Consider the following 11,670-nt stretch of genomic DNA (forward strand, 5'->3'; position numbering starts at 1 on the left):
TCTCAATAGAGTGATTGTGAGGGTTTGGGGGGGGTGACATTGGGAATCCAAAGGGGTAGCTAGAAGAGATTTGTAATCTGTTGTGGAAATAGCTTGTGGCTGATTGGTTATGGGCAAAGAGGGGCCAAGAAGGAGACAGAGACAGGAAAGTTGACTCATCCCCAGCTTGAGTGACACTAGTTCCTGTCACAAGGGCATTCTCTAGGGCTACAGCCAAGTCCAATCTTTTGTGTAATAATACCTTCTGGGGTCAGTAAGAGACATTGCACTCATGTTCATCAGGTGGGGAAACTGAGGCACACATGAGCCAAGCCCAGCTCTATAGATAACAAACAGTATACCTAGACAAAGATCTAGGGCTTGGACTCCATCCAGGGCAGCCCTTGGGCACCAGAGCCGTGGAGACCAAGGTGTGGCCACCAGTTTTATTACGTATCATGCTGTGACCTTGAGCAGGTCCTAAGAGCTCTTGGAGCCCCAGTTTCCCCATGGGTATGACAGTGAGGCAATAGGAGCTGCCTCATGGCATCCATGTGAGGTCTGAATGGGAGAGTAGGCCCTTGACAAACGTTCTGCCGTGTTTTCCCTGGGCATAGCTTGGGTATGTGTCTTGTTCCTTACGTCTGCATGTATGGACACTGTGCTCCCGTGTGGCCCATGTATAGAAGCTGTCTATGTTGCCACATCACAGTGACAAGCAGGCCCTGCCTGGGTTTCCTGTAAGGACAGCAGGTCATTTGATTGTGGAGCTTCGACATACCCTGCCCCATGCCTGTGTCTGAGGTAGGAGCCCTTGCGTCACTAGATTGCTAGAAGTGACTTTGGGGCCAGCAAGAGTCGACACGCCTGTGCATCCAGCCTGCTTGCCAGGGCTATGGCTGACGTGACCTGGGAGGACATGGCAGGAGTCAGGGGTGGGGGACCAACTGATGGAGGGCAGGAGGGAGAGAATAAAAGAGCTGTGTGAGTAAGAGGGAGGGGCCGTGGAGAGCAGGAAGGAGGAAGGAACCAGCCTACAAGGAAATGGGCAATCACAGGTCTAGAGTCTGCCCTGCCCAGAGCCCCTTCTGTGGGTAGTTTGGGAGCCTCCCTATGCCCCTCTGCCTACCAACCCTCTCTGGCTTGCTTTTATTTATGTTCCCGTTCCCAGGAGGCAGCTGGCACAGAGTAAGGCTAAAGGGGCGGTACTCCCCATTTTTTTTCCCCAAAGCTATTTCAAAGGGAGTGTCCCAGCAGGGCACACACAGTGATTAAGAGGGAGGGAGGCATGACACCGACTGTCCACTACAGGACCCAGCGGGTAGACTGGACATTAGCCAGCTCTCCTCCTGGCTCTTGGCTGTAAGTTCGGTGGCCCTGGCACCACCCTCTGGCCTTCCCAGACACTCCTTTCAAAGCTGGCTGGAGTCCTGTGAGAAAGGGCTGCTTGGGATAGGCAGCCACCTCCCCTCTCCCACCCCTTCCCACATCAGCCCTCCTGCAGACTTTTGCCCACCCTCTTCGCACGCCCCCGCTTCAGCCAGTTTTTTAAAAAAAAAAAAAATGCTCCAAGGCGCCCTATGTCTGTCCTCCAAAAGGCAGGCCCTACCCTGTCCTGAAACTGTGTCTGTGAACTGGCTTTACCCCTTAGACCCCCCACCTACTATCTGACCCAGTAAGAGGACCCTCAGAGCCAGGCCAGCTGTCTACTTGCCCGGGACTCCCCCTCCCGGTCTTCACTCCCCAACTCTCCTCCCACATGCCCGCCTTCCCACAGCTGCATAAACTTCTGGCCTGCCTGTGCACAGAAGCCTGGCTTCTACCCGCCATGGTCCCTTGGCACTCTGTAGAAGTCACACCCTGCTCTTTAGGAGTTGGTGCCTCATGCCCTTTGCCCCACACTCTCCCATCCTCCCATCCCCCATCCAGTGCTGCCCCACCTGTGGCCCCCATTGCACTCTCCTGCCTGCAGCTGCTGAGGCAAAGCTTGGGTACATACACACAAGGAGCATTTCTGGATGAGTACCCAACTCCACTGGGGTCTTGTTTTGACCCATTTACCTGCCCGGGTCTGGGAGTGGAGCGCAATTTCCCTGGTTATATGTTTACATAACCAGTGACTTTGTGGGCAAACTTTTCATTCTTTGGTTTTCTCCCAGGAGTATGCCATTTTGATAATGGATAGACTCACTTGATCTTGGAGACTAGTTACCTGCTCTGATGATGCGTCCCCTCCCCTCCCCTCATCACCCAATCCCTCACACCGCCTCCTGGGCTGCTTGGAGAAGCTGACAAGTTCATTCCAGGCTCCATGGGAACCTGTGTCCCGAGCGCTCTGGCTTCTGCCAGAACTCCAGAGAGACCCTTTCTATATGCCTGCCTGGATGGGTTCTACACAGGACATGAATTTAATATGGATTTTAGGCAGGAGTGACAGACATGTTTTAGTGGGAGCATCTTCTGGGGGGCTCTGCAGCTCACAGCCCCAGTGCTAATTCTTTGTGGGTTCCTGTGGTTTGGCTGCAGGATATACTAGGGCTTCTGGCCTGCCATTGAAAGAGTGATGTAGAAGGCCAGGCATCGCAGGGTCTCCTGTGGTTTGTGACACATGGGACATCTGGTCTGGTCAACAAGGACTCTCCCTGGCTCCTCCCTGATTCCTGAGAACAGCCAGCTGTTCAAGAGTTAATAGCCATTTCCCCCAGGTGACCAGGCAGCTCTAGAGAAGGAGTCCTGAGGAGTCAGCCAGCCAGAGACTCCCTCCCAGATGGCAGTTTACAAAAAGGGTGTGGTGTGGCAGACTGGGGAGAGGGTGCTGGGCCACACCTCTGTGATGGTGGCCAGCCCACCCCAAGTGGATGGCATTGAGTCAGACTGTGAAGTGAATGCTAGCTGATGGCAAGGGTGAGTGATGGGTGCCCCTTTAGGCCTCGTGACCCCACCCAGGCCAGGCCCAACGACCCCAGGATCTGCAGTTCCATGCTTACCACTGGCACCCCCCCCCCTTTTTTGTGGTTTGAGTGATTGCCATACAGTGTTTGATTTGGTTAAGTTACAATCATGACCCTTTAAGGAGAAAACATATAATTCTAGTAATTTTATTGGGCTCAGGTTTCAGGCAAATGGAAACAAAATTGCCTCTAAAAATAAAACACAGACACAGAGGATTGAATAAAACAATAATAATAAAATGCCTCCCTTGCCTGGAGATAAGTGGTAAAGCTTTTTGTGAAATATTAGAGAAAGGGTGGGGTGGGGTGGGGTGGGGGAGAGACCCGGGTGAAGAGAGGAGGAAAGAAAAACTCCACCGCCCTTGCTTTCATTTCTGTATTGCCTTCCCCAAAAGGTTGATTTATGTATTCTAAAGAAATGTAGAAAAAGCCACTAGAGCAATTGGTCCTTGTCCCGCTTTTAACAGTACAGGTGGACGAAAGGGGCTGGCTGCCAAATACTTCTGGTTGAAGGGAGGGGTGGGAGTGCTCGCTCCAAACCACTCCTGGAATGGCTTAACTCGCCCAGCGCAAATCAATGACAACCTCTCCCTGGCAGCGGCAGGCTCCCGGAGCAGCGCTGCCGCGTGGACTCCCAACCTCGGACCCTGGTGGAGCTCAGGACACGGCCCGGGCACGAGTGCGACGTCCCCGGGGCGGCCAGGTGGGTTTGCGGAGGCCTTGGTCGGCGGGGAAGGGGATGTGATCAGGGCTCCGGGACGCAGGGTCCGTGGGGAGGAGGTGGGACTGAGGCCGGCTGAGGGGGGGGGGGGGGGGGGGGGGGGGGAGCAAGGCAGGCGCCTAGCTCGGCGGGGACCCGGTAGCCCGGGTGGCGCCTCCGAGCACGGACAGGCTCCTGCTGGCGCTAGCAGGCACCGCGGCTGGGTCGTTTCTCACACTAGCCTTGCTGGATGAGAGTGCGAAGGTGTGGGGGCCCAACCTGGGACAGAACCTGGAGAACTCTGCGGCACCACCCGTGGCCTCCCTTCCTGGCAGCTTCCTTTGAGACCGCTAAAGGCGGTTATGGACAAATACGACCAGTTTAAACTGCACACTCCGCGTCCGGGTTTAAAAAAAAAAATCAAGTTGGTTTGCCCAACTATCAGATGCAAAACTTAAGGAACAAAACCATGGCATTTTGGCAGAACTCTTGGTCCCAGGACGTGAGCAGAGAAATAAAGGGGGATCCACAGACATCCTTAAGCATAGTGGAGGGTGTACTATCAGGGACCTGGAGCTCCTATCTGGAGTTGAAGAAGTGGAAGAACGGCCCAGCCCTCCATCCTAAGCGGGCAGATGGTGAAAACTTTCTGGTCTATGAGTCAAGATGGGGTCTTACAGCTCTGGCGGTGTGGCAAACAGGGATACCTTCTCATAAGTCTCCTGCCTTTGTCGTCCCCAGCTTTCCCCTCGCCCCCGCGCGCCCCTCACCTTCCCTGCCCTCTGTCGCCCGCCCTTGCAATACCTGAGTCCCCGGGCTTGGCTTAGGCGGGATGCAAGAAAGAGTGGCCTACCACCCAGCCCAGCCCTGCTTGGAGCGTCTCAGTGCTGGATCCCATAGTCTTCATGCTTCATAGAGAGGATTCCCTAGGCGACAGACTCCTATCTTGGCTTCTGCTGACTGGCCTGTGGCTGCCTGGAGGACAGACAAGCAAGGGGCAGCTACCCTCTTGGTTTAGCAGCTGGTCCTGGCTCTGTGTAGTTCCGCTGCTGGCTGGGGCCATGCCACTTCCAAACGTCTTTAACTGCGGAATTTTAAAATGGGAAGGAAGTGATCAGTCATTCGGCAGTTTTCTCCAGATCAGAAGGATTTTTGGAAAGGGCTCGCTCGAGGATGGGAGTGGATGTGGTGGCAGAGATGCTTGCGGGATAGGGGCAAACTTGCAAAGCTTCAAGTTTTAGCTCCACTCCTCCCCTGTTTTCACTGATGAGAGTCTCAGGAACCCCCTCTGGGTGGAGTTCCAGGAATTAAAAGCAGCCTGGGTACTGGCACTATGACCCCTTAAAGCCCACCATGAACTGAGGAGAAGAAAGCTACACTTTCTCTCTGGTCAGGAATGGCATCCCTATGGTGCTGTTCCCTAAGTTCCCCCAAGCCACCCCCAGCCGGATCCAGTCCATTTTACAGGTGAGAACCTGGGTGGGAAACACCCTCCAGAGTCACACTGGAGACAACAGAGGAGTTCAAGGTCCTTTACTCAGAACTGTGGACATCTCTACTGAGCGGGTCCTGTAGACCCCGTCCTCCCCCCACGGAGGTGGCACACTTGTTATAAGTGGTAGACACAGAGCACCCAAGACTTTTTTGGAAGCCTGCTGAGAAAGGCAGAATTCTAGAATTGGATTCCCCCATCCTCCCCTCGGGAGCCTAGGATGAGACAGTAGCCATTCCTTGGGTAGCTCTAAATGAAACCCAGAGACGTGAAGGCTCTTCGCTGACTGCAGAGGAATTCAGAAAAGACTTCAAAAAAGCAGAGGGCATAGGGGAGGGATTTTATGTAAGGAGACCTAGAGAGCAAAGGCCTGCAGGTTGCAGAGAAGGAGCCTTGACCTGCCTGGTCAGGTTCAGCATTGCAGATAAAGTGGAGACTGGAGGCCAAAGGAAGAGGTGGGGCTCAGAGAGACACAGTGTGCCAGAGAACACTCGTCCACATCTTCTCCTGGGCTCAGCCAGCCCCGTTGGGTTGGAATCATTAGATCCACTTTGTAGATGAGGAAACCAAGGCTCACAAGGATGAAGTAAGCCATCCACGAGCCTGAATTCAGAGCTACCCATCATCTCCTCTACTTTTTAGAACCTTATGCTCTAATTGAGGAGATTGTTTCAGTTACAGTATAATGTAAGATAGTATGTAAATGTTACAGCTAGGATTAATTATTTTTTAAAACTAGATTCTTTTCCAGTCAGACCAATTCAGTAGCTGTTGTATTGTGTGCCGTGCAGTTCTGAGCACTATGATAAATTCTGAGCATCCCTCAGTAAATGAAATCAGCCAGGCCCTGACCTCTGCCAGTGGGAGTAGTACCAGGAATGCCCGGCTCTCACTGGGAATTGGTTGAGTAAGGAAGGTCGTGGGTGGGAAGATGTCATAGGAGGCCTGGGTGAAGAGGAGGGATGGGAGAGGGCAGGGAGGAAGGTGGTAACAGGAGCTGGACTAACAACTGTCCCCACGCCAGTCACAAGTACTTGTCTCTGGCCCAAAGAGTGCACGCAGCATGATCAATCCCTGACCTGAAGGCCCAGCAAGAGAACGGAGCCCCTGCTGTTTAGCTGGTTTCTGGCTTACGGTTGTGGGTTCTGAAATGAGCCTGTCATTTTGAGACATGACAAGGACAGATGAAGAAGCAGCCCCGTGCAACTTCTGAGAGTGCTGGCCTCTCTCTGGAGCAGTACCAGGCTGGCTAAGAACACTCCTGAGATACCAGTCATGTCCCACAGTAGCCAGGATGGTATATCCCACACTCTCGGGGCTCACGAGCTGTTTTAAGCCCTTGACATTTACCATCGGACACAAGCTTGCCCACCGTCACAGGACTTGGTAGTAAAACCAGAGTAGCTTATGCTAGCCTACCATGGAGGCTTATGGACTTAACTGAAAAGATTCTACATCAACTGTGTTCCTGATGCTCTACCCTCTTTGTTAGCTGACCGGATGGATCTGTCCTAATAGAATGATGTCAGATGGAAGATACAGCAGCCATACATGTTTCAGGACCTGGTTTGCTGACTCTCCTTCCATCTCAAATGGCATGATAGCCACCTGTAACTGTCACTTCTGGGAGGACCACAGGCTGATAGATAGGCTGGGCGGTGCTCTGGGATTGTGCCTCAGTGGAATTCCCAGCATTCTGGCCAGGATGATAGTTGCTTTTTCTGCCATCTTCTTTTTTCCTAAAGGGGAAAAAAATATGAGCTTGAGGCTACTGGATCAGATTTCATTCTGTTTTGATAGCCCACTGTCAGAATATAGGCATTTTCTTTCTAATATCGAGATGGCTGGCCCGACAAGTGCGGCTTGCACCCGGCTGGCTGTCCTGTGTTTACAGCAATTACACAGGTGTATAATTGCATGGGGATGTTTGTTGGCTCAACCCTGCTCAGCCGTGCAGCCCCACAGGTTGGGCCAGGGAGAGGGCTGTTCAGTTTGTTTTCCTTTGGCTGGGAACAGAGGAGATGAATAGAGGGAGGGGAATTGGGTTGAGAGATTGTTGCCAAGAGCAATTTGGAGTCTCCTTCATATTAGTCAGAGATGTGTTTTCCTTTCTGAAGCCACCACATAGAAACTTCCACGAAGGGCTCTCTCTCTCTCTCTCCCACCGTGTGTGTGTGTGTGTGTGTGTGTGTGTGTGTGTGTGTGTGTGTGTTAGCTTTTGTTTTGATTTCTAACTTGCTAGACTTCTCATGACTAAGCAAAAAAGAAAAAAGAAGGAAAGAGAAAAAAAACAACTTGGAGGATGGCGTGATGAAACCAGCCTTTGATAACATACATTCTGCATGTCATGACTTAATAAATTTGAAAATGATCAATCCCAATGTACTGTGATGGAGTGCAAGGAGTTAATTCCTTTGGAGAGAGAATTGATCTTTGTGGATGCCATTTTGGGATTGAAGCATGATTTCCCTCTGTGCGGCTTGATCCTGGCCTTGGATAAGGAGGGATTCTGGTGGCCTTTGCTTTCGCTCCATCAGGAGGGTCCCTCCATCTGGGCCTGGTGTGGATCCATCTAGGTTCACTTTTCTATCCTGCCCTTGCTGTGTGCCTCTCCCTTCCACCTAAGACATGACAGATACTCAGGGAGCCAGGAACTCAGCCATCGCCTGCTGGTCCTAAGACAGGAATCTGGGGACACTGATCAATAAGCGATCCATGTACAGAACAAACAGAGTAGAACAACTCTGATTCCAAACTTGAAAAGTACCCTAAGAAGGTGTGCAATCTCTGTGAGCTTTTCCAAGTTACATACAAACTAAAGGCAGTCAAACACATGACCCTCCCAGTGATATCATGTGACTTGCCTTGACCTTTGACAATGTCTGCATTGCCTACATATGTGTGGGAATTTACACATATATGACTTCCACGGGTTTTTGTTCATGGATTCTCTCCATTCCTCTTAAAAATTTTATTATACTGTCTCGAAAAAAAAATTTATTATATTTGTTTATGTGTGTGCATGCATACATCTGGGAGAGGGCACAAATATGCCATAGAGCTTATGTGTGGTGATATGACAATTTAGGGAGTTGATTCTCTCCTTCCATGCAGATTTCTGGGATCAAACTCAGACCATCAAGGTGTCGGGAAACACTTTTTCCTGATGAACCATCATGCTGGGATTCTGACAGCTATTGCTACTCGGTTATCCAGAGATAACCAATTATCCCAGTGACCTTTGTGAAGCTACTAGTATAGGCCACTGTAGAAGGGACAAGTGGGTCCAGCTCCTGTTGACACTTCATTTGACATGAGAGAAGTGTAGCAGAGGCCACCTCTAGGAGGCAGAACGGAAATAGGAATTTTGGTTTGGTTTGGTTTGATTTTTCGAAACAGGGTTTCTCTGTAGCTTTGGAGCCTGTCCTGGAACTAGCTCTGTAGACCAGGTTGGCCTCGAACTCACAAAGATCCACCTGCTTCTGCCTCCTGGGTGCTGGGATCAAAGGCATGTGCCACCACCACCCGGCTTAGAAATAGGAATTTTTTAAAGGATTGTTTTTAGATTTGGAAGTGGTGATGTGGATGGATTGGTCTGGATTTTAAAGATTCATCTACTTTATACTTATGTGTATGCGTGTTTTGCCTACATGTATACCACATGTGGTCTGGGACCTGCAGACACACAGAAGAGGGCATCAGATCCCCTAGAACTGGAGTTAGAGATGCTTATGAACCAAACCCGGGTCCTCTGTCAGAGCAACAAGTTCTCTTAACTGCTGAGCCACCTTTCAGAGTGTTTGCCTTTGGTTCTGAGACAGAGATTCGTGTAGCCCATGCTCTTCCCAACTTCCCTATGTAGCTGAGGATGTTCTTCAGCTCCCGATTCTCCTGCCTCAGCTCTGAAATGCTAGGATTACAGGTGTGCTTTTGTTTTTGAATAGCAATTCCACTAAATTATAGTTCACATCCATATACTTTATTCACTTAAGGTGTGCAGTTCACTGATCTTTTAGTTTATATTTAGAGGTCATCCAACTATTACTATAATCTATTTTAGAGTCTTTTTATCGTACTAGAAAGAAGTGCTGTGCCCATTAGCAGTCACTGCCCCTTCACATGGAGCAGTCTTTTTGTCTCTCTAGACTAATTTGTTCTGAACATTATCATAGAAGGAATGATATCATATGTGAGCTTTTGTGATTTTTTTTTATCTCATGCAATGTTCTCCAAAGGCGTCTACTTGAAGCATGCATTGACACTTGCTTGCTTTTTCATCGCCAAATAGTATACCTGCCCCAGAGCTGCTGCATTGGTTTATCTTCTCTCCAGTTAAAGGGTATTTGGGTTGTTTTCACATTCTTATAAAGGTCACCTGTGTATAAGCTTTCGTGTGGCCCTGGGTGTATTTCATGCTCATGGGTGTATTCCTAGAAGTGGAATTTCTGGTCACATTGGGAAACTGCTGGGCTGTTTTTCACGGTGGCCCTATTGCACATTGCCATCTGCAATGTAAGAGAGCACACTTCTGTTTCTCCACAACCTCAATACTGCTAGATAATATCGTTCAATTGCAGTCTTCCTGTTTTCTCTGTTTTGTCTTGTTTTGTTTTCTGAGATGGGGAGAGTGGTGCTATGTAGTCTATGAAGCCTTGGCCTCTTTCCTCAACCTCCTGAGTCTTAGGAATTACAGGTGTGTGCCTCCCTCCATTCCTGGAGGCCATCCTATTTACCAAGGGTTTATTTGTCTAAGGAAGCAACGTCCTTAAGTCTGGAGTAAGCTCGGCCACATTTGCCATAGTTATTTATCCTGAGAACCATTTGCCCTCTGGGATGTCCTATTTATCAGTGTTTCCTCTGAACTCATGCCAAGTGTCCCCTCTAAGTTTCTACCTAACAATTCTGTGATTTCTGTGTGGCTGGGTGCTCTGTTTTCAGTACCATCTAAGGTCTGCAATGAAACAATTTTTGCAATTGCTGGGAATGATGGGAGGGCTGACTCTCTTGGAACAGAAGTAACTGAGACCTGGGGTATAGGGAACCGCTTTATTTGAATACTACCAAAAATTGTAAAAACGTGCCTTTCATCTGAGCGTACTGAGTGCAGCCTGTTAGACAAGCTGTGGCTTTGTGAGCCAAACCTCAGCACTAGAAAGGGATGCCAGGAGCTCCTTGGGGGAGTCGCTGTGTTAGAACTTGGCTGGTGTGGTCCATGGACAAGCTGGGGCAGGCTTTGTCCCTTCAAACCATTGCTTAGTTCCCCGGCCCCAGCCTTGACCACATGTCGATCTCGAAGCCTTTTAAGAGCTGGCAGGTGCTGGTCCCACCTGAGAGAGAGGGCAGAAGAAGCATCGGTGACAACCAGGCTGCAGGTGATGGTGATGAGGTTTAAGAACCCACAGGATCCTCTGCACCTTGGTTCCCTCCTCTTAAATGGCAGTAGCTTAGGCTCTATCTCCAGAGGGGTCGGCACAGCTGGCTCAAGCTGTGAGTGAAAGGAGTTTCCTGCCACTTTGAGCAGCCCAGAGCCCTTGAATAGAAAGAAGCCCCTGGAGTTTAGCTTTGACCATTCAGGGTGTCACATTTCGGAGAACCATTGTTCCAACTTCTTGGAGCAGGAGTTATGAAATGGAACTTACATGCTCGGAGTCACGCTCTCTGAGGACAGGGACCAGAGGACCACATGATCTACTGTAGTTGCTCTGGCTGGTCTGGGGGTGTCAACAGCTGTGATGTGACAGAATTTAGACTTGGGGCCACTTTCTTCTCTGTCCCCTCCCCGTGGTAGTCTGTCCACTCCCTTGGGAAGCTTTAGAACTTTCCCTACCTTATTTGACTAATAAATCTAGTAGCGGCCTAGAGCGCCATGCATTCATTCCTCCACCAACGTTTCCCAACCCTGTTCTATGAATAGCAAATCAACCAAAGCTCAGTGCCTGCCCTCAAATAATGTACCAGCACATTTTAAGCAGTGAGCCATCCTGAGACTAGTTCCCACAGGTGCGATTTTAGACATCTCTGACTCAGATGCCGGAGAGTCAGGGAGACCCGAACTCCTGGCAGAGGAAAGCAGCTCTGTCTGTAAACTTGTCTTCAAGCCCTACTTTCTACCCTTCCTCACTGTAGCTTGGCCCTAGGCAGATTGCTCAAAAAGTGCTTCTGCCTGTTGCAATTTGTTGCAATTTGTTAGCCCTTCTGCTTAATTGTGCAGTAAAGCCCAATGCCCAAGCATCTCTGTGCTAAGTTACCCTGCTACAAACCCGGGGCAGTGCAGCTGGGTTGTTTGGTTGCCCTATGTTCTATACTGATCTCCATAGTGGCTGTACCAGTTTACACTCCCACCACCAGTGCCGAACACCATTCTTTGCTGTTATTGGTTTCCTTGACCTTAGCCATTAGGACTGCAGGTAGGGGATAGAATCTTAAAATGGTTTAAGGTTGTGCTTCCTAATGGCTAGGATGTTGAACACTTTTTAAAATATGTGTTGGTCACTTATGCTTTTTAAAATTTAATTCCCAGCGAGGCTGTGGTGGTGCACACCTTTAAT

General features: G+C 50.0%; 1 protein-coding gene across 2 annotated transcripts in view; it reads left to right on the top strand.

Annotated features, from left to right (window-relative positions):
• The window catches only part of Zbtb7c (zinc finger and BTB domain containing 7C), a 298,672-nt gene that overhangs the window by 213,223 nt on the left and 73,779 nt on the right, over positions 1-11,670 (top strand). Inside the window, exon 1 of one of the 2 annotated variants that reach the window (XM_005356276.2) lies at positions 3,571-3,633. The exons of the other annotated variant lie outside the window; for it this stretch is intronic. The gene's annotated coding sequence lies outside the window, so the exon portion shown is untranslated. Of the gene's footprint in view, positions 1-3,570; positions 3,634-11,670 lie in introns of those variants that run through there. 2 annotated transcript variants of the gene reach the window in all.

This window comes from Microtus ochrogaster, chromosome 18, assembly GCF_000317375.1.
Source record: "Microtus ochrogaster isolate Prairie Vole_2 chromosome 18, MicOch1.0, whole genome shotgun sequence".
Lineage (NCBI taxonomy): Eukaryota > Metazoa > Chordata > Mammalia > Rodentia > Cricetidae > Microtus > Microtus ochrogaster.